Source organism: Bos mutus, chromosome 12, assembly GCF_027580195.1.
Source record: "Bos mutus isolate GX-2022 chromosome 12, NWIPB_WYAK_1.1, whole genome shotgun sequence".
NCBI lineage: Eukaryota > Metazoa > Chordata > Mammalia > Artiodactyla > Bovidae > Bos > Bos mutus.
The window spans coordinates 55,362,967-55,384,833 of NC_091628.1; the positions used below are offsets into that span (position 1 = coordinate 55,362,967).

General features: G+C 41.1%; 1 protein-coding gene across 5 annotated transcripts in view; it reads left to right on the forward strand.

Annotated features, from left to right (window-relative positions):
- The window catches only part of LOC138990213 (uncharacterized), a 181,726-nt gene that overhangs the window by 75,511 nt on the left and 84,348 nt on the right, over positions 1-21,867 (forward strand). For all 5 annotated transcript variants that reach the window (XM_070380648.1, XM_070380649.1, XM_070380652.1 and 2 more), the window contains exon 3: positions 65-123. The gene's annotated coding sequence lies outside the window, so the exon portion shown is untranslated. The remainder of the gene's footprint in view (positions 1-64; positions 124-21,867) is intronic.

Consider the following 21,867-nt stretch of genomic DNA (forward strand, 5'->3'; position numbering starts at 1 on the left):
ATAAAAGTCTAGTATGTGGACTCTCATTCTAGTCATTTCTCCATCTAATCCATCTTTTTTGCAGAAACCATGGGGAAGAAAGCAGACAGGAGTACTCATGAGGACATTGATGCAGAAACCCAGGTAAGAAATTCTGCACTCAAAAAAAAAAAAGAAAGAAAAAAGAAATTCTGCACTCCTAAAGTAAAGCTGTGACAGAAGAGTGTGGAGAAGTGTGATAGATGAGAGCTATATGGGGGCTTGACTCACCAGTGTATGAGTAGATGTGTGGGGTGAGAGAGAGAAACTGAGATCGGTGTTGAGATTTCTTTCTCAAGCAATAGGAAGGAATGAGAGATTTCTTTACTGTTTTTGTTGTTCAGTCACTCAATCCTGTCCAACTCTTTGCAGATCCATAGACTGCAGCACACCAAGCTTCCCTGTCCTTTGCTATCTCCTGGAGTTTGCTCAAACTTGTGTCCACTGATGCTATCCAACCATCTTGTCCTTTATCGCCACCTTCTCCTCCTTCCCTCAATCTTTCCCAGCATCAGGGATTTTTCCAGGGAGTCAGCTGTTCACATCAGGTGGCCAAAGTATTGGAGCTTCAGCTTCAGCATCAGTCCTTCCAATGAACATTCAGGGTTGATTTCCTTTAGGATCGACTGGTTTGATTTCCTTGCTGTCCAAGGGACTTCTCCAGCACCACAGTTCAAAAGCATCAATTCTTCAATGCTCAGCCTTCCTTATAGTCCAACTCTCACATCCATACATGACTACTGGGAAAACCATAGCTTTGACTGTGTGGACCTACATTGGCAAAGTGGTATCTCTTCTTTTTAAGATGTTGTATAGGTTTGCCATAGCTTTTCTTCCAAGGAGCAAGCATCTTTTAATTTCATGGCTGTAGTCACTGTCCCAAGGAAATAAAGTCTGTCACTGTTTCCATTTTTTCCTCTGTCTCTCTCTCTGCTAAGTCACTTCAGTTGTGTCCAACTCTGTGCGATCCGATAGACGGCAGCCCACCAGGCTCTGCCATCCCTGGGATTCTCCAGGCAAGAACACTGGAGTGGGTTGCTACTGGAGCCAGCCGGCAAAGTCGATCAGGTCCCGAGAACGTGCACAACGCGGCTGAGAAAGAATACTACAGCAAAAGAATACTACAGCAAAGATGGGGTCGAGAGGATCAGACACGTCTCCACAAAGGGAAGAGGTCTGACCACGACTTTTTTCAGCATCTTATATTTATACAGGAGAGCAAGAGAAAAATAAGACAGTTAACATTTTTCTTGGTTGACCTATACATCTTACAAAAAGTCACAAGAAATCTTGAGAGCATGGGAATGGCACCCTGTTATTATTTCTTACACCAGATAACATTTCCCTGTGCGTGAGAAGTTTGTCCAGAACTCCAGGTGTCTGCAGTAAATAATCACCTAATCTCTGGGGTGGCGGGACAGAGAGCTATGTTTGCAAGCAAACCCTCAAGGACTGAGGCAGCTCCCAGAGCTGTGTCCTTTAGATAAAGGACCCCGTTCTCACGGGCAGCTCCCCGCAGGTTGCCATTTCCTTCTCCAATGCATGAAAGTGAAAAGTGAAAGTGAAGTCGCTCAGTCGTGTCTGACTCTTCGCGACCCCATGGACTGCAGCCTACCAGGCTCCTCCATCCATGGGATTTTCCAGGCAAGAGTACTGGAGTGGGGTGCCATTGCTTTCTGCATTTCCCCTGTCTAATTGTCATGAAGTGATGGGACCAGATACCATGATTTTAGTTTTTTGATTGTTGAATTTTAAACCAGCTTTTTCACTGTCCTCTTTCACCATCATCAAGAGGCTCTTTAGTTCCTCTTTGCTTTCTACCATGAAGGTGGTGTTATCTGCATGTCTGAGGTTATTGATATTTCTTCACTTTTGGATGTATTTGATGTTGGGGTTAATGGGAGATTCACTGAAGATGTTGTTTCAGTAGACAGCTATGTGAGTCTGAGGTTCAGAGGACAGAGCAACACTGGAAATATATTCTTATAAGACATTAACATAAAATTGACAGTTGAAGTGGTAGGAGCTGTTACAATCACCAAGAAAGGAGGTCCAACTCCACTGAAGCCTGACAAATAGGTGCATCTCTGTGGCAGCCATCCAGAGGCACTTAGACCACATCACCTCAGTTCTTCAGCAGATTTAGCAGTTGGCTCACTGCTTCCCTTGTGTTGACAGTAATGTTCTGATTTCAGTACACCTCTACTGCGTGTATTTCCATCATCCTGGTCTCAAATCTTTGATCTACTCATTTCCAAAGATTTTGTCTTTAACCCCACATCAGCTACTCACTTTCTGTTGTCAGACCCTGTACTGGTGTTTTGCAACCAGGACCTTTTAGTGGATCATAAAATCAGTGAAGTTGTCTCAAATGGAATTTCTTTTGAATGAAACATGATTGAAAATATCAGCATGCTCTGTATATGCTTAGTCTATAAACTGGGTTATACATCAGCCCTGTCTGATTGTGTACAGGACCGTTCACATGTTGCAAAAGGAGAAAAGGCAGATTAGAAGCAGCGTGGCAAGCTTGGGTGCGGTTATTTTGAGTTTTTAATGAATAACAAAAGCCTGGTCTTTGAGCAAGGACAAGTACAGGAATAACGTCTTTGACTAGTCAAGAGGAAATGAAATCCAATACTCAAAGTATTATTTCTGCCATTCTCTTTTTACTACAGGACTGTTTTTTTTTTTCTTTCTGTCCACAAGACTATTCTCACCTGTATAGAAAGACAGAGTAAACTTTTCTGTCTGGAAAAAAAAAAAAAAACCTTAAGATAACCATACATTCTACTCATTATTCACTTTCCTTCTTTCTTGCAGCTCATTGGGCCACTGCAGTTAAACTATCATTTTGGCCATTCTTATTCAAGTTACAGAGATCTTTGCTTTGCTTTACAAACCTAAGACCATCTGATCTTGCTTAATTCAAAATCAATGTTGGACATTGCTGATCACCATTTCTTGTTTGAAACCCTCTTCTTTCTTGACTCTGATTCTTTGCCACTCTCCCCATTCACCTCACACTTCACTGGCCACTCCTCTGGAACATTTTCTTGTGCTAACCACTTCCTCCTGCTCAAAATAGTTGCTTCCTGTGGCTTGAGTGTCACCAGCCTGTCTGGTTTAGTTGCCTCCTCTTTGGAGACTACTCAAGTTTTCTTTATGAGCTCTCTTATTATTATTTCTTAAATCCTCAAATGTTGTGGTTTCTTCAGAGATCTCTTTTTATTCATACTTTGATTTATTTGTTACAAAGTAAGAGTTTGCTATGGATGGATGATTCATATCATCAGTGTGGGGATGCGGCAGTGAATCAAATAAACCAGGGTTTGTTTACATTAAGTACGATCTGGTGGGAAACAAGAGAAACTAGACACAAAGCCAAAACTATGGAGGCAGGAGGGACAATAAAGCATAATGAGAGAGCACAGGATTACTCTTTGAGGAGGCCATTTTATGTGGGGGCCAGGGAAAGTCCCAAAAGAAGTAAGGGAAATTACAGGTTATGATTTGTAGATGGGCATTTCAGAAAGATGTAACAACAATATACACAGAACCTCAATTTAGGAGAGTACCTGGTAGGTATAAGAAAAAGCAAAAAGGCCAGTGTATCTGGAGTGGAAAGAGAGAGAGAAATAGACAGGGGGTAGATGAGAAAGTAGAGGACCATATCAACGGGAGTCTGTGAATCATAAAAGCTTTAGATTTTATTCTGAGATGTTAAACTGCAGGAGAGCTTTGATCAGCAAGGACCCATGTCTTGACTTTAGTAAGTGAAAGTGAATGGCCTTAATGAACGTTGAGTGGGGGAGTAAAAATTTGAATGAGTAACCAATTAAGAGGTCACTGAAATTGTTCCTATGAAAACAGATGGCAGTTTGGATGAGGTAGGTGGTAAGAGAAATGAAAGTGTTAGTCGCTCACCTGTGTCCGATTCTTTGTGACCCCATGGACTGTAGCCTACTAGGCTCCTCTGTCCATGAAATTCTCCAGGCAAGAATACTGGAGTGGGTGGCCACTTCCTCCTCCAGGGGATCTTCCCAACCCAGGAATCAAACCTGGGTCTCCCACATTGTAGGCAGATTCTTTACCACTGAGCCAACAGAGAAGTCAAGCACAGGTCAAATTCAGGATATATTTCAGTGATAGAGTTGGCAAGATTTCTTCATGATTTGGGTGTAAAGTTTGAAGTTTTGACTGAGCAACTGGTAGAATGGAGCTGCCATTAACTGTGATAAAAATGACTAGAGGACAAGCAGCTTAGGGGAGGGTGTTGAGGTAGAAAGAATTTGTTTTTGCTCATTTTACGTTTGTCCTACTTGTAAGACATCCACGTGTATATGTACAGTAAGCAGTGGGTGTAAGTAAGGGTGTATGATTCTGGAGTTAAGGGAGAAATTCATGCTGAAAATATACATTTGGCTATTTGTAGATGATAGTTGAAGTCATGAAACTTGAGGAGGATCAGGAATCACCTAGGAAGGGAGTGTTAGATAGAAAATGTGAAAGTCAGAGCCCACATCTCTGCCCGTGTTTCTTCCAGCAGGAGTGGCCCTACTGAGTCCGCAGTCTTTGTTCTCATTCTATTCCTATTGCTTCCTGAGCCCCAGCATTGTCAGTGCCACTAACTGGGGTGTTGGTGTGGAGCTCCCAAATGCCTCTGACACTGGGTAGGCATCAGAGCTAAAACTAATGGAATGTCAGGAGGTTTCTACTTCAGGAAAAAAATAGAATAGATTTGACTTTAAGAATGAAAGACTGCATTTAACCTATGAAAAGATGCTCAACATTGCTAATTATTAGAGAAATGCAAACCAAAACCACAGTGAGGTATCACTTCACACCGGTCAGAATGGCCATCATTAGAATGAATAATAAATGCTGAACATTTAATATATGAATCAAAAATGCTGAACAGGGTGTAGAGAAAAGGAAACCCTCCTACCCTGTTCGTGGGAATGTAAATTCATGCAGACACCAGGGAAAACAGTATCAAGATTACTTAAAACACTAAAAATAGAGCTATCATAGGATCCAGTAATCCCAATCCTGGGCATATATTTGGAAAAGATGAAAATTCTAATTTAAAAAGATACATACATACACTCCAGTGTTCATTGTGCCACTATTTACAATAGCCAAGACATGGGAGCAACCCAAGTGTCCATCAACAGATGAATGAATAAAGAAGATGTGGTATACATACACCATAGGCTCTTAGCCACAAAAGAATGAAATATTGCCATTGGCGGCAACATGGACGGACCTAGAGAATATCATACTAAGTCAGACAAACACAAATATTATATGATATCACTTATATGTGAAATCTAAAAAGTAATAAAAATGATTCTATGAACAAAACAGAAACAGACTCACGGACAAAGAAAACAAACTTATGGTGATCAAAGGGGAGAGGGAGGGAGGAGGGATAAATTAGGAGTATGGGATCAACAGATATTAACTATATGTAAAATAGATAAGCAACAAGGATATACTGTATAGTACAGAGAGCTGTATTCAGTATCTTGTAATAACCTATAATGGAAAATAATCTGGAAAAATGTATTCCTTTACTGTGCCTCTGAAACTGACACAGTATTGTAAATCAACCTTATTTCCGTTTAAAAAAAGACCGCCTTTAAAATATGGGGCCGGAACTTTGTCGATGGAGTTCTGCCAAATCCTTTCAAAGGCTGCTCTGCTAAGAAAGGGGTGAGAGGATGAGAACTATTAACAGTGCCGGGTCATGCCAGAGCCTCCCTGGGACGTCGGCACCTTTGTGAAAATGCTCGCAGGATTATCAGGCTGGGTTAGACTCCTGGTAGAGGAGCATATCCAGCTCCCTGGTGGACCTTTTTAAAAAATTATATCCAAAGAGAACCATTTGAGGAATGTGTGGCAATTGGAGCCTGGAATTACATACTTTCGGTCTCCTCCATTTTGGCTTGTGGTAACATTAAATCTTCCCCTTCGTTGCTGCTTCTGTGTTGCCTTTGGCTAAGCATCCCTCCTTGAGGTCACGGGCCTTCTGGGTTCTGGCAGGAGGTGCGAGGGGTTAGTCTCTACGTCAGCAGTGTCAGAGGGAGCCTGCCTGGTGGCATGGACATCGAGAAGATGCCAGCACAAAGAGTCATACTTATTGCTTTGGAGTTTGAAATCTCATCTCTGCTCATCATCTTCTCAAAGGCCCGTACTTGTGTATTGAGGGAAAAGGGTGTGTTTTTATGACGTTAAGGAAGTAATAATATACAACAAATAATAGAAACTGAGATTTCTGAATGAAGATTCCAGTCATCTGAACCATTTTCACAAGTGTTAGTTGCTCAGTCATGTCTGACTCTTTGCAACCCCATGGAATATAGTCCACCAGGCCTCTCTGTCCATGGAATTCACTGAATTCATCTGAGCTATACTGATATAATAACAGATTGTTAAATTAATTATCTACATTTGGAGAATGTTTCATTGTTAAACTGTCCAATGAGTGGGAGGTGTAATATTATTGCATTTCTAAAGGGTTTTAGTTTACAGGCCAGATATAAATGGAGGAAGAAAATTAATTGAAAGGATATTGAGAATCTCACAGAATCACTGTGAAAGCAGAACAAAGAGTCTAAGATTTGATGTAGCAGGAACCATGATTTAGAGACCTCTCTGGTGGCTCAGTGGTTAAGAATCTGCCTGCCAATGTAGAGGATATGGGTTTGATACCTGGTCTGGGAGAATCCCATATTATTGTGCCGTGGAGCAAATAAGCCCCTGTGCCACAACTACTGAGCCTGTGCCCTAGAGCCCGGGAGCCACAACTCCTGGGCCCACGTGCCACAACTATTGAAGCCTGTGCCCCACAACAAGAGAAGCCACTGCAGTGAATGAGAAGCCCGCGCACTGCAAAGAAGAGCAGCCCGCATCGCCGTAACTAGAGAAAACCCGTGTAAAGTGACAAAGACCCAGTGCAGCCAAAAGTGAGTAAATAAATAACTTAAAAGAGCCAGAAACTAAAGCACATCATATAGGTGGTCTGGAGAAAATACGATGACTATTTCTGAGATCTGTACCTTGACGTGTGTCCCACCTACCCTCGACCCTCTAGTCCTGCCATCTCTGAGAAGCAGAGAGCAATGTTGTCACCACCATGTGCATCAAAGCACATTTTCAGCTGTCCCTTCTTTTCCTAATTCCTGATTTATAATACAGGGCGGGTATATCTGATTAGCTCTGCCTAGGTATGGTGCCTGCACCCCAGCTGTAAGGAAATCTGGCCTGGTGAGAATCTGGCATCTTTTGTGTCTATGGTAGGACATGCCTCCCATCAAGATTTGTAAGATGTGAAATTTCCTAAATGTACAAAAGAAGGTGAAATGCTGGGCAGCCAAAAAAGTGACGAATGTCTGTAAGTGTGTACACTTTGGCTGTTGAAAATAAACACATACTTCCTTCCACACATGACTTTTCTACAAGAGGAAATTGCTTCCATGTAACATGATAAAATTATTCCCTATAAAACGGAGGAAGCACCCACTGTCTTCTGAGTCCTAGCAGTTATTATATACAGCTCGGGCCACACTTCCTGGGCCCCTTTGTTCTGCCAGGACCCTGAGCAGAGATTCTTTCAACTACCGGTTGCATTATGACATGAATCACTCTACATAAAACAGTGGAGGAAAAGGTACAAAAAGAGTAAGAAAGATGAAGTGTCTCAGTTACAAGAATATATGTGACAGAGAGAAGTCTTTTTTATAATTTACAGAGGAGGACTCACAGACACCATCCTCCACTCCGCTCTTTTTTCTTTCCCATCCAGCTCTGTCCTCCATGGGCGTGAAAACAATCACTGTCATCTTAACAAGACTTTCTCAATTCATCACAACCTTTTGTCTGTTTCCTTTCTCCATGGCCATCATCTTGGATCAAGATGTTGGAGTACTTCAATAGCTCCTGAACATTTTTCATTTTCTCTCCCTTTTCCCCCACTAAATTCTTTCCATAAAAGATGGTTATCTTTAAAAATGCATGTCTTATGTTACTCCCTGCTTCCAGTGACTTGCAATTATTCTTTGGAGAAAGTCCACAGTTCTCAGCATGGTTTAGAAGGTTTTATCTTTGTGACCTCTGGCCTTTCCAGTCTCATCTCTGTGCTCCAAAGACACTCTTCTCTGTTTCTCAAAAATCTCACTGTCCTTCCAGCCTCATGGCCTTGCAGTGATATTCCCTTTGCTTGTTCTTGCCTTCTTATCTTTCACCTCCTTGGGTGTCAGCAAAGTTTCAAATCTTCACATCTGCATCACACATTTGCTCCCAAACCCAGACAAGCAAGGCCCTTACCTCAACTACTCTTCATACTAGTAATGGTCACAAATATTATTTCTACTATTTGCTAAATACCTGTCTTGACCCATAAAAACCAAGGCCTATGAGGAAACGTGCTGTATCCTCAGTGCATTGGATACTTACAAGCTGGCATGTGACAGGTGCTCAACAGGTAACCTCTGAATAGATGGATACATGAAAACAGCCCTGTTGGCCATTCTTAGGCTGATTTCAGCTTTGTATTTTCTCCTGATAAAACTCCTCCATCATTTAACCCTCTGATTTCTCTGGTAATTTGTTTTGGCTGGGAAGGTGTTAATAGAAGAATTCAGTTTGTATAAGATATGAAGCTCATATTTGCCACAAGAGCGGGGATGGCTTTGCAACTGTCCGAATCTCATTTGTTTCCCAGCACTAAACTTTGGCAAGAAGAGTTCTCTGCTAATTCAAGTGACCAAGAATTTATGCAATTTCCTCTGAAGAAAATTATCCTTTTGAGAGCATGAAGGAATATTTCATTCTCTCCACCTAAATCTAATCATTTTACCAGGCTCCATTTCTTCCTGCACCTGATTTTTTTTTTTTTCCTCTCTCTTTCTGTTTTTTTTTTTTCTCATAGACCCAATTCTATCTGCTTTGTATAAACCTCTCTGGTTTAAAAATTTGCCTTTCAAATGCACGACGTCCTAGGATGTGTGTATTGAACGACCAGAAATAACTCAGTGACATATTCTTCTTGCTTATTTCATACATATTTCCAACTTATGACTCATTGGTTTAAAGAGGACAAATGTGAACTAAGAGCAAAACAGAGGACTTGATGTACTTGGGCCTGAGAGGAAGATGAATCACTGTGCTGCTGGCAACGTGTCCCACTCAGGGCCGCCTGTCTCATGGGTTTGAATGACCCCCACTGTTCCCCGGCCGGGCCCCACTCACAGGCTCACATGCAACCTCACACAACCACACATCCAGACACCGCTCGCTTCTTACTTTAGCAGCCCCGTGGAACTATTTTAGGTTGGAAGGCATGCTCATAATAAAGAGACTGACTGTCTTGGAGGCTATAACGTGATATTGGAACACGTCAGAGGGACCCAAAATGGTAGCAATGGCATTTTCGTGCTCAGTTTTCAAAGCATTTTATTTTCCTCTCTCCTTCCACCATCTGTTTTTCTGACTATAGCAAATGTCACTCCCTATGGAGTTTAATAGGATATGAAATAGGATTGTTTTACAGTGAATTTTGATGTAGTTTCATGATTTTCCTAAGAGTAGTTTTCCTTCCTCTATCTCTTTCTCCTTCCTTCCTATCTTCCTTTCCTCCTTTCCTTCTTCTTTCTTGTTTGTCTCCTCCTGTTTTAAACGCCCCCTCCCTCCCTTTTCTTTCCTTCTTTCCATGTTAATCAGAAAAATTGAGCTAACTTTGATAAGATATTAATCATACGAACTGAAAAGAAAATCACTCCTACAGACTTGCTTCTAGATCCTGGACTGAAATCTGTGAAAAGACAAAGTTCTTAAATGTGTGAACTTTATTCTTATAAAAAACAAATTTTCAACATGGCATTAGACCATTAAGCAGTAAATTATAGACCACTGAAGTGACAAGCCATGGATCTTAATTTCCGTTGGTGTAAGTTTGAACGTAAAAGGAGCCAATGGACAATGCCAAGCAAGGGGGAAGTGCGGGAGGTGATAACGAGGATACACTTATATGTCCTTCTGACATGACAGCAATCTTGAAACGCTACGTGTATGAGTTTATCTAAATGTGACCATTATTACATGCTGGAGTTATCACTGCTTTCTCCATTTTACAAATGAGAAAACTGAGGCATAAAAGGGTTAAGACCACACAGCTGCTAAGTGGCAGAGGTAAAGGGTCCATACAGAAAAGGGTCAAGTTGGTTTTGTTACATTGTTTTCTACATTGGACTCTGATGTATAAATCTGTAGCATGATGGACAGTGTTTAGGGAGACATTAGAACAGTCTTCTACTGTCTTCATTTGAGCAGAAGAAATCCAAGAGTCTGTAGGAAGTTCCTCTCACCATAGTAAAGGGAGGAGAATTCCAGAAGGCAGGAGTGTGGTCTTCATGAGAAAGTGACCGAGTAACACAATGAAGACCCGTGTAAAGAAGCAGGGAGAAAGCCCAGCATGTTTAGAGAATGAGGCTGTATTGATGGTGAGCTCTGCTGTTGACTAGAGACATCACAATGTTTGTCCCAGAAAAATCTCACTGCCTCAACTTTCCCTTTCTGCTCTATGACTGACTCAGTGAATTTACTGTCTTTGGGGGATTAAGGAAGGACAGGACTCCACCTGTTGAGAATGGCTCAACTGTGTGAAGTGTTTGGGAAATGAGGTTTTTGGGAAAATGATATTTTAAATGTAGCAACCTGCGTTTCTCAGGGAAGGACGCAATAGGAAGATTCATATTTTGGGTATATATTTTAGGGTCAACTCATGCTTTTCTTTTTTGAAACTTCTCTTTCACCAGTGTTTTATAGTTTTCTATATATAGGTCTTTAGTTTCTTTAGGTAGATATATAAAACTATATAACTATAAAACTATAAAACACTGGTGAAAGAAATCAAAGAGGACACTAATAGATGGAGAAATATACCATGTTCATGGATTGGAAGAATCAATATAGTGAAAATGAGTATACTACCCAAAGCAATTTATAGATTCAATGCAATCCCTATCAAGCTACCAACAGTATTCTTCACAGAGCTAGAACAAATAATTTCACAATTTGTATGGAAATACAAAAAACCTCGAATAGCCAAAGCGATCTTGAGAAAGAAAAATGGAACTGGAGGAATCAACCTACCTGACTTCAGGCTCTACTACAAAGCCACAGTTATCAAGACAGTATGGTACTGAAACTTCTCTTGTTACAGTAGAGGTTCTCCGACAAGACTTCGGTACTTATATATAGTTAAATGATGGAGGCAATTTCTTGAGTGTAGGATCCTGCTCCTTCCTACTGCTTCTCTCCTATTTATTCAGGGAATCTGATATTGCTCCCAGAGTCTATATGAAATCACCTTCTTCAAAAAAGGAAGTAGTCTTAAATTTTGCAGACACTCCAGGAGTAGCAATTTGGGGAATCCTCATTTACTGTGACTTTACGACTTTCAGCAGGAAGAAACAGAGACATTGACAAGCATTTTTCTAAGTCTGTCTTCAGGATAAATTTGGTGGGATCTATATATCTTTGGGTAGGACTTTACCCTTGTGTGTTTTTTTGGTGCATATGTGTATTGACTGTTGTGGGGCCTATCCAGGCAAAATCTTCTTGGCACTTGGAGTATCTGGGAGAGGAAAAGGAAGCTATCTTTTCTTCTCTTGGCTTTAGGATCAAATATAAAAGAAAGAATCAGAAAATAATATGATTTCTTTATTACATGCTTTGAAGATATTTTAGTTATATTTTGCTCAACTGGAAAATAATGTCCCCATCAAACTGGATACTTGTTATCTAATGGGACAAGATTGAGAGAAGGGCTATAGAAACATACATGTTGCATTCCTAGACAGAATGGAGCAGGTGAGAAAACAGTAATTCAATAAACAAGCAAATGAAGAACTAAAAAAAAAAAACCCAGTGGATCTAACATATCCTATATGGATGTGGGGTATTAATATTTCTTTGATTCAAACTAGATTAACAAAAATAAGGGCATTCATTGTCTTTCAAGTTGGAATAGTGTACTGGAGGTAGTTCACATGATCGAAAGAAAAGTTTCAGAGATTAGGTCTTACTGGTTAGGACACAAGCTCAGTACTGGCAAATGTCTCTTCTCTCAACTTTCCTCCCCACCAACTCTATTCTTCTCCTTCCCCTATCTTTCCCCCTTCCCTTCTTCATACACATGCACACACACATTTGTGAGTTCATACGATCTTCCCAAGTGGCAGGAACCATTGGGTTACTATAAAGCCAAGACTCATATTCTCCCAGATTTGCAAACTGGTAGAAAGAGAACTTCTCTTCTCATTTGTACATCAATCACAGGTAAGGTCTTTGATTAGCTCAAGTGAGTAACACGTCCACTTCTGGACCAAGCAATAATACACATGGAAAACTTAAGTACTCTTTATTTGAAAACGCTTCTTTTACCAAATTTAACAAAATTTATATAATTTTCCATTTTATCAAAACTGAACTGTATTTGATGAAGGCCTAGAGAAAGGCTGGGTCTTCCCAGGTGGCTCAGTGGTAACAAATCTGCCTGCCAAAGCAGAAGACACTGGTTCAGTCCCTGGGTCAGGAAGACCCCCTGGAGAAGGAAATGGCAATCTGCTCCAGTATTCTTGCCTGGGAAATCCCATGGACAGAGAAGTCTGGCAGGCTACAGTCCATGGGGTTGCAAAGAGTTGGATACAATTTAGGGACTAACCAATGGCAGCAACAGAAAAGCTGACTCCATTTCCCCCAAAGATAAATACTTTTTTTGGTCTCCCAGAGTTCAGAGGATTCAAGCTTTCATCATGATTATGAACTCAATAAAAAGAGCAAAGCTACATGTTTAATAATTCTATGTTTGAAACAATGTGAAAATGTGACCGGTTTTATTTTCCATCTCTTTTCTAGCCAGTGTAATTAAGAGTAGTTAGTTACTGTGCCTACTCTGAAGATTGTTCTCTTGGATTAGGGATCTCTGTCAATACCTAACACATGGAACAAGTAGAAATCATGGCCTTCTTTTAAAAAAAAAAAAAGCACTTTAAATGAAAGTACATACACTTTATAATACCCATCCACTGGGATTTTTTGAAGTACGTTACTTTAGCTCTTCCAGTGGTGTAGAGATTAAAGACAGGCAAGAAGTACCTTGGCTACAGGGCGCTGGACTCCAGGTAGTGGAACCGATGAGAAAGTCCAGCTCATGGATCACTGCAGGCAGGAGGGCAGTGACTGAGCAAAAGCAAATAAATGCGTGATGCACAAGCCTGGAGGACAGAAGTGCAGTGTTCAGACCAAGTTCTGTCATGTTATTTGTGCTAGTATTTGAGTGTTATATAAACATTTTGGACAATTGTTTCTGAAGTTTCCATTGTTATTTTTGGGTTTATTCATTTACAAAGGCTATAGACAAATCTCTGGCATATGTGTACATAGTTATCAATCAACTGTGCAGTAGCATGCAACTTAAAAAAGTTATTTATCTATCTATTTATTGTTGGCTGCCCTGGGTCTTCATTGCTACATGCCAGCTTTCTCTAGTTGTGGCAAGCAGGGGCTACCCTTCATTGTGGTGCATGGGCTTTGCAGTGCAGTGACTTCTCTGTTGTGAAGCATGGGCTCTGGGGACACTGGGCTCAGTCACTGTGGCACATGGGTCTAGCTGCCCCACAGCCTATGGAATCTTCCTGGGCCAGGGGTTGAACCCATGTTTCCTGAATTGGCAAGTGGATTCTTAGCCACTAGACCACCAGGGAAGTCCCCCTTATTACTTTTGTAAAGAATTTGCTTCTATTTGACCCAATCAGATGGAATATATTTTATTACATATAGTTCTCTTCTCTGGCCCTTGCCAGAGATCAGGGTTTCTCTCACAAAAGGGAACAGTTGTCTATGCCTTTGTTTTTCACAGTGCAGTCCATACCACAAGCAATGACATCACCAGTCTATACCACAAGCAATGACACCACAGCAGAATATCAGGCTCCACTTTAGACCTACTGAATTGGAATTGACATTTTAACAAGATTCCCCAGGTCCAAAGTGTCCATAGGCTTTGGAGAAGCAAACAATGATGGTGAAAGACATTCTGGAAGGAAGGATCAGAAGCAGCAAGGCTTGTAGTAATTATAGGCCCTTGGTCATTGATCTGGATATGATATGGGTGAGATTTTTATTTTCATGTTTTAAAATTTTTTAAAGTATTTACCTATTTATTTGGCTGCACTGGGTCTTAGTTGCAGCATGCGGTATCTTTAGTATGTGAACTCTTGTTGTGGCATGTCAGATTTAGTTCCCTGACCAGGGATCAAACCTAGGCCCCCATCCATTGGGAGTGCAGAGTCTCAGCCACTGGACCACTAGGGAAGTCCCTGGGTGCGGGACTTTAAACTGGAGAAGAAGGTGATTAAGTGATGTTCAGGGAAGAGCAATGGGACTGCACTCTGCAGATGGCACACAGAGGAGGGTGGAAGTGCTGAAGACAGTTCAGAAAACGTCACCCAACCCTGAAGCAAAGGGACTGGGTCTGATATGAGCTTTTGGCAATGAGCATGGCAAGCATGGGGCGCTGTGATTCATTCTTCTTTTTAGTTTATTTATTTATTTCTTTTTGGTTGTGTGGGGTGTTCGTTGCTGTGTGCGTTTTTCTCTAGTTCCGGTGAGTAGGGGTTTCTCTCTAGCTGCAGGGCTGGGACTTCTCGTTGCTGTGGCTTCTCTTGTTGCAGAGCATGGTCTCTAGGGTGCATGCACTTAAGTAGCTCCCGGGCTCTAGAGCATTGGCTTAATTGTTGTGTCTCACGGGCTTAGTTGCTCTGGAGCATGTGGAGTCTTCCCGGATTAGGGATGGAACCTCTCTGGGTCTCCTGCTTTGGCAGGTGGACTTTTCACTACTGAGCCACCAAGGAAGCCCTGTGATTCATTCTAAATTAGGTTATTTAAGTGACTGGTTGGGATGAGTTCATTACCCTGAGGTGGTTTAGTCGCTAAGTCATGTCTGAGTCTTGTGACCCCATGGACTGTAGCCCACCAGGCTCTTCCATCCATGGGATTCTCCAGGCAAGAATATTGGAGTGGGTTGCCATTTTCTTCTCCAGAGGATCTTCCTGACCCAGGGGATCCAACCCAGTCTCCTGCATTGCAGGCTGATTCTTTACAGTCTGAGCTACCAGGGAAGCCCTTGAAGGATGAAGTAAGTAGATCTTCTTTGAGTTAGGAGGTAGACAGGTAGAATGCTGAGCACACAAGTGCGGCGGTGGACTACGAAGAAAGGATGTGTCAGCCAAGTCTAGTTGTTTCAAAGATTTGCACCTCACTCGATTAAACACATGATATCCCTTGCCACCTGGCACTGCCATGGTAGCTAAAAACATATTTAGAAAAATGAAGGTGGGGAGGGAATCTAAAAAATTGACTTTGCCCCTATATGATTATCTGGACTAAAATAGGTTTTGACTTTCCCTCTTTGTTACAAAGGACAGCTTAAATATCTACTTTCTGAAAATGTCAGAAGCGTTTAATGAGCACCAACCATATTACAGTGCAGCTTTCCCATATTTAAAAAAATATTACCCTGAAATAATTCAGGGGCATTGTCTTTAAATAGAAAAATAATTTTGAGAAAACTCATGTTTGACAAGTACTATTTTCTTCATGTTTTTCCTCCATGAAAGTCATCAAAAATATACTTCAAATTCATTTATGATTACAGTGAATCCAAGAGATTAAGTACATTGGATAGTGAGAACACATCCATTGTTTACATTTCCTTAATATAAAAAAAATAAAAGTACTTACTACTCTTACACCATTTAGCTCGCTCAAGGAATTAAAAGGGTAAACCATTGACACTAGGCTGTCCCTAACAGAGGATTATGAGTCATAGACTAATGGTGTTTTACTTAGAATGATGTTTTTGACATTCATTATTAAATTGTGTTTTTGCCATGAACATGGCAAACACTAATTACAAGAGTAAAACCAAATCAACCCCTTTTCACAGCATATCCCATCTTATTGTTTCTTCCCAGATTGTTCCCATTCACTCAAAAAAAAAAAAAAAAAAAAAAAAGCTTGAGTTCCTGCCTTGCAGGGATAAATGCAAACTGCAGTCAGATGTAGGAGCTGCCTCACCAGGTCTGGGAACCAGGCCTTCATTAGAATGCTTGGAAAAGAAGAGCAAATGAAAATTATTAAGCTTAAATCTTGATTCCTGTTTCTAATTTTAAAGAGGAAATCATGCATTAATCAAGCCCTGTGTTCAAGCTCAGAGGCACGTTTTTTAAATATCCTGAAATAACAAGGGGAAAATTTTTGTTCTGTTTTGATAAAACCACTGTTGACTCCTTGCTGTGTATAATGCAATATATTTCAACATGCAGTGTGCTAGGTTACAATATACTAAGTTTTTTTCTGGACCCAAGGTATAGCACTGTAAATAAGGTTTGCCATGTATTCTTTGAAGATATAACACAAATGTGAAGCACCCGTTTTTACAGGTGAATACAAGGTGAATTTGGAGAAGGCAATGGCAGCCCACTCCAGTACTCTTGCCTGGAAAATCCCATGGACGGAGGAGCCTGGTGGGCTGCAGTCCATGGGGTCACTAAGAGTCGGACACGACTGAGCGACTTCACTTTCACTTTTCACTTTTCATGCATTGGAGAAGGAAATGGCAACCCACTCCACTGTTCTTGCCTGGAGGATCCCAGGGACGGGGGAGCCTGGTGGGTGGCTGTCTGTGGGGTCGCACAGAGTCGGACATGACTAAAGTGACTTAGCAGCAAGGTGAATTAAATGACTTAAGAGAAGAACATGACTATACAAAGAGCTACATGGCAAATAATTTCTGATGAGCAGAAAAACTGCTTTTATAGCAGCATTCTTTTTTGGTATACAGATTCTGAATCAATGATGAAACTCTAATTAGTGATGATTAAACTCGTACTTAAGGGATAGTGATGTTTTTATGTGAGAGTGGAAAATTGTTCCTGTTTTCTACAAAACAATGAAATATGGATACTGTAGTCTTAAAAAAATGCTTGGCAATTAACTCTCCTATGTCTTTTCTTAAGCCACATTATGAAAATAAACATACATGGGTATACTCCTTATAAATGTATTTCCTTATGACTCTAAAGTAGTAATTTAACTTTTCACCCTTACTGGCTCCACTGATGTTAGGAACTTTCCTTTCAAAGGAGATTCAAAGGTAGAGAGAATGATGAATCCTGGAAGCTCCTTTGTGAAACAGTGTCTTGTCACCACACAGGAACTGCCTTTCTGCATCTCTGTTATTCTTTCAGTATCCAGAGACCATAATTTAGAGACTTGCTTAGCCTGTGTTGTCTACTTGAAACTTCATTCTAAATGTTTCATGATGAAGATGGTCTAATCTTTAAACACATTAAAGAAAAATCAGGCCTTCTGGAGCCTTAAAACTATGTGAAGACAGAGAATGAACCCATTGTATGAATCCATTGTATGTGTTGGTGTGTGTGTATGCACCTGTCTGTGTGTGTTTCTTTAATCGCTACAGTTTTAAACACAGTTGGCATACAGAAAATATTTGTCAAATGACTGAAGTCACATTAGGATTAGGGGAACATGTCTAGAGATTCAGAGAGATGATTTGTTAAGAAGATGATAACATCTAAAATATTATAAATGTTTAACTCTTCAGGCTTCCGTGGCGGCTCAGATGGTAAAGAATCTGCCAGCAATGTGGGAGACCCAGATTCGATCATGGGTTGGGAAGATGCCCAGAAGAGGGGAATGGCAACCCACTCCAGTATTCCTGCTTGGAGAATTCCATGGACAGAGGAGCCTAGCAGGCTACAGTCCACGGATTCTCAAAGAGTCAGACACAACTGAGAGACTAACACACACACACACACATACACACCTCTTTCAGAAATTTTAATAGGTGGAATTTTAAACAGTTTCATCAATTGGACAAACTCATTTTCTCTCCTTAATTTTAAAAGGAAATAAGAGTTTTCTTTCATCTTTTCTTAAGACCAGATCACTCTGCAAACAGGTTTGCTTGTTGATTTGTTTTCCTAGCATTTCATTCCAGGCACTTTCTCTTTTCTGACATTTTCTAAGTTTCTAGTACTGTGGGGTAAAAGATACCAGGATTTTCCACCAACCAATTCTGTTTTTTTTTTAAGCCTTCTTCTGAACCACCATCATCATTAAAACACATACACACACACAACACAACACAACACAACACAACACAAATCTTCCCTCGATAGCCCTTTCGGGACCAATGATCAAAGTCTTGTTCTAGCAAAGACCATTTTCCAGAAGCTTCACTAGGCTTTGACACCTATACTGTCACAATCTGCATTTTACTTTATTTTGTTTTTTTGAGTGCTTTTGTTCCTGAGCTTCCTTACAATGTCTGATAAAGCACGGAACAAGCAGCTACAGGATTTAGGATGCCGACTCACAGCAAAGATAGCCAGCTTTTAGCCTCCTGGTAAAGAGTTAGCTGTTTAATGAATAAAAAATTATAAACAGACCCTGGGGTTAAAGGATAACAGGTACCGTTTTGGCCTCCACCTTATTAAGCAGACCAGCTTCCTAAACATTGGACCAATTTACGTCAGTGGAACCCACTGGGGCTTAATTCACGTGTTCCTGTAGTGTTTTTATCCTGTTGACCTACCAGTATTGCACAGATAAACAGAGCCAACTCTCACCTTGATGTGTTTCTATTTTGTTATTGTTTAAAAAGTGAGAAACCTGCATTTGGCAAATTCAGTGTATTTTTGTCGCAGTGCTTTAAGTGTTCAGAGTGTGTGGTTATCAGGTTTAGTGTGCAAAGGCTGAGGAAGAACAGCATGGTCACACAGAAGAAGAGAGGTGTGAAAAGCTGTTAAAAATAAGGCTGTAAAAACACATGTTTTTCTTACCAGCAAAATGCTGTTTACATTTCTTAAAAAGAACGGAAAGGTCCTGATAAGTGGTGATGAGGTTTGCATCGTCATTGATCCAACTGATCTTTTCAGAGAAATAGGCCCAACTCTTAGGTGTTAGAAAAGTATTTTTGGCTTATGTGGCTTGTGGGTTATTTCCATTCAAGAAAGCACTTATTATGTTCCTATCATGTACCTGTAGTTTAGAGGGTTACGAATCTGCCTGCAATGTTAGGAGACCTGAGTTCAATCCCAGGGTTGGGAAGATCCCCTGGAGAAGGGAATGGCAACCCACTCCAGTATTCTTTCCTGGAGAATTCCATGGACAGAGAAGCCTGGCAGGCTACAGTCCATAAGGTCACATAGAATTGGACAGTGACTAACATGCTATCATGTACCAGGCATTTTGCATAAATCCCAGAATATGAAAATGAATAAAGCATTTTTTTGTTTGTTTTTTTTTTGTCCTTGGGGTAATGCAGAGACTGGGAATAATAATGGAGTTATAAGAAAATACTGTGGAACATTCTGGATGTTGGAGTTTTGATGAAAGGAATTATGAATGGTATCTAATGGACATAGACAAAGAATATCAATAGTGCCAGGGCTTCTCGGGGATTGGGAATGAAATTGAATGATTAGCGGAGGAGAGATTTTGAATGACTTGAAGCAGGAAGTTGCTGGGTATTCAGATATGATTCATAGTTATCACTCCAGGGAACAGGAAGTAATTTGACGCATTTATAGGAATGAGTCTCAAAGTCTGTCCCCAGACCAGCACCTTCGGCATCCCTCGGAACTTGTTAGAAATGCAAACTATGCCCCACCCCACAGCTGCAGGATCAGGATCTCTGGAGGCGGGTCTGACTGTAATCTATGCTGTGGTTGGAGAGTCACTAGCTTCAGAGGATAGGGTTTCAAATTTGACTTCATATCAGAATCATTGGGGAGATTAAAAATATGATGCCTGGGCTCCATCCCAGAGAGTATGATTTATTTGGTCTTAGGAAATTGAAACTTAGAAGGACTGAATAATTGCCTTTAAGGTCACATGCTGCTGCTACTGCTAAGTCGCTTCAGTTGTGTCCGACTCTATGAGACCCCATAGACAGCAGCCCACCAGGCTCCCCCGTCCCTGGGATTCTCCAGGCAAGAACACTGGAGTGGGTTGCCATTTCCTTCTCCAATGCATGAAAGTGAAAAGTGAAAGTGAAGTCGCTCAGTTGTGTCTGACTCTTAGCGACCCCATGGACTGCAGCCTACCAGGCTCCTCCGTCCGTGGGATTTTCCAGGCAAGAGTACTGGAGTGGGGTGCCATTGCCTTCTCCATAGGCAGGAATTAATGCCTAGGTCAATCTCATATACCAAGGCCCATGTTTATCCGTCTTGTTGCATAGGCCTGTCAAACTGTGTTAGAGCAGAGGCTGACCAGCCTTTATCATGCGCACCTGGGCTCACTGTGAAAGGCTTCTTATTGTTTATTTCTGCCCCCTCAAAGGAAAGTTGTTGTTTAGTCAGTAAGTCATGACCAATTCCCTCTGGCTCTCTGTCCATGGGATTTTCCTGGCAAGAATACTGCAGTGGTAGACGTTCCCTTCTCCAGGAGATCTTCCCCACCCAGGGATCAAACCTGCATCTCCTACATTGGCAGCAGGATTCTTTACCACTCAGCCACCAGGGAAGCCCCGAAGGGAAGCACCCTTAAACAATAATGGGACATCTTTGCTGGTCCAGTGGTAAAGAATCTGCCTGCCAGCACAGGGGACATGGGTTTGATCCCTGGTCCTGGAAGATTCCACATACTGCCAGGCAACTAAGCCCATGAGCTGCGACTACTTAGCCTGTGTGTCCCAGAAGTCTTCAACAAGAGAAGCTAGAACAATGAGAAGGCAGAGCACCACAACTAGAGAAAGAAACTAGAGAGTAGCCCCCACTCGGTGACACTAGAGAAAGCCTATGTGCATCAATGAAAACCTAGCGCAGGAAAAAAAAAAATAATGATACTTGTGGTTGTGTCTTTATACCTCAAGAATAAGATGAATATATCTTAGCAATGTTTATGTTACTTTAAAAAACACATGTGTTTATAAACCCAAGAACTTGTTTACTACAAGATACCCCTATTTTCAGCAAATCTGATATACAGAAATTTCATACAGAACTGAAAAATAGAATTACCCTCCAATAGGTCAATACTTTCAATTTAGTAAATAATTCAAACACAGCTTTCAAGGTTCTCAAGTATAGTGCTTGCCCAGATACTAGTTGTGGCTTTGGGATTTTTAAAGATATGCAAATGAATATTTGCATGTGCAATAGTTTTGCATGGATAAATGGCTTTTTAAAAATTGATTATACCATCAGATCTCCCTACTAGGTGCTTTACATGGATTAATCTGCATCTTATTTAATCTGTACAACCTGTTATGGGATATTTGCTTTACAGGTAAGGAAACTGAGGCTTTAGAGGGTCAAACTAAGCTCCACTAGCTGTGTGGGCTTGGATGTAAAAATTCAGGATTTAATTGAAACAGTGTAAACAGAGAGACTTTAAGTTGTTTTGAAATCCATGTCCCTGAGTATCTGAGCATTCGTAGCCCTCTTTTCAGAAAACAGCTACAAGATTACATCTTTGCTTTTAAAAATCATTTTATTTATTTATGTTTGGCTGTGCTGGGTCTTTGTTGCTGCATGGGCTTTTGTCTGGTTGTGGCAAGTGGGGCTACTCTCTGCAGCGTGTGGGCTTCTCATTGCGGAGCGTGGGCACTAGGGCACACGAGCTTCAGTCCTTGCAGCACTCAGGCTTCAGGCTCTAGAGCACAGGCTCAGTAGTTGTGGTGCAAAGGTGTAGTTGTTCCCTGCCAGGTGGGATCATCCTGGACCAGGGATTGAACCCACGTCTCCCGTGCTG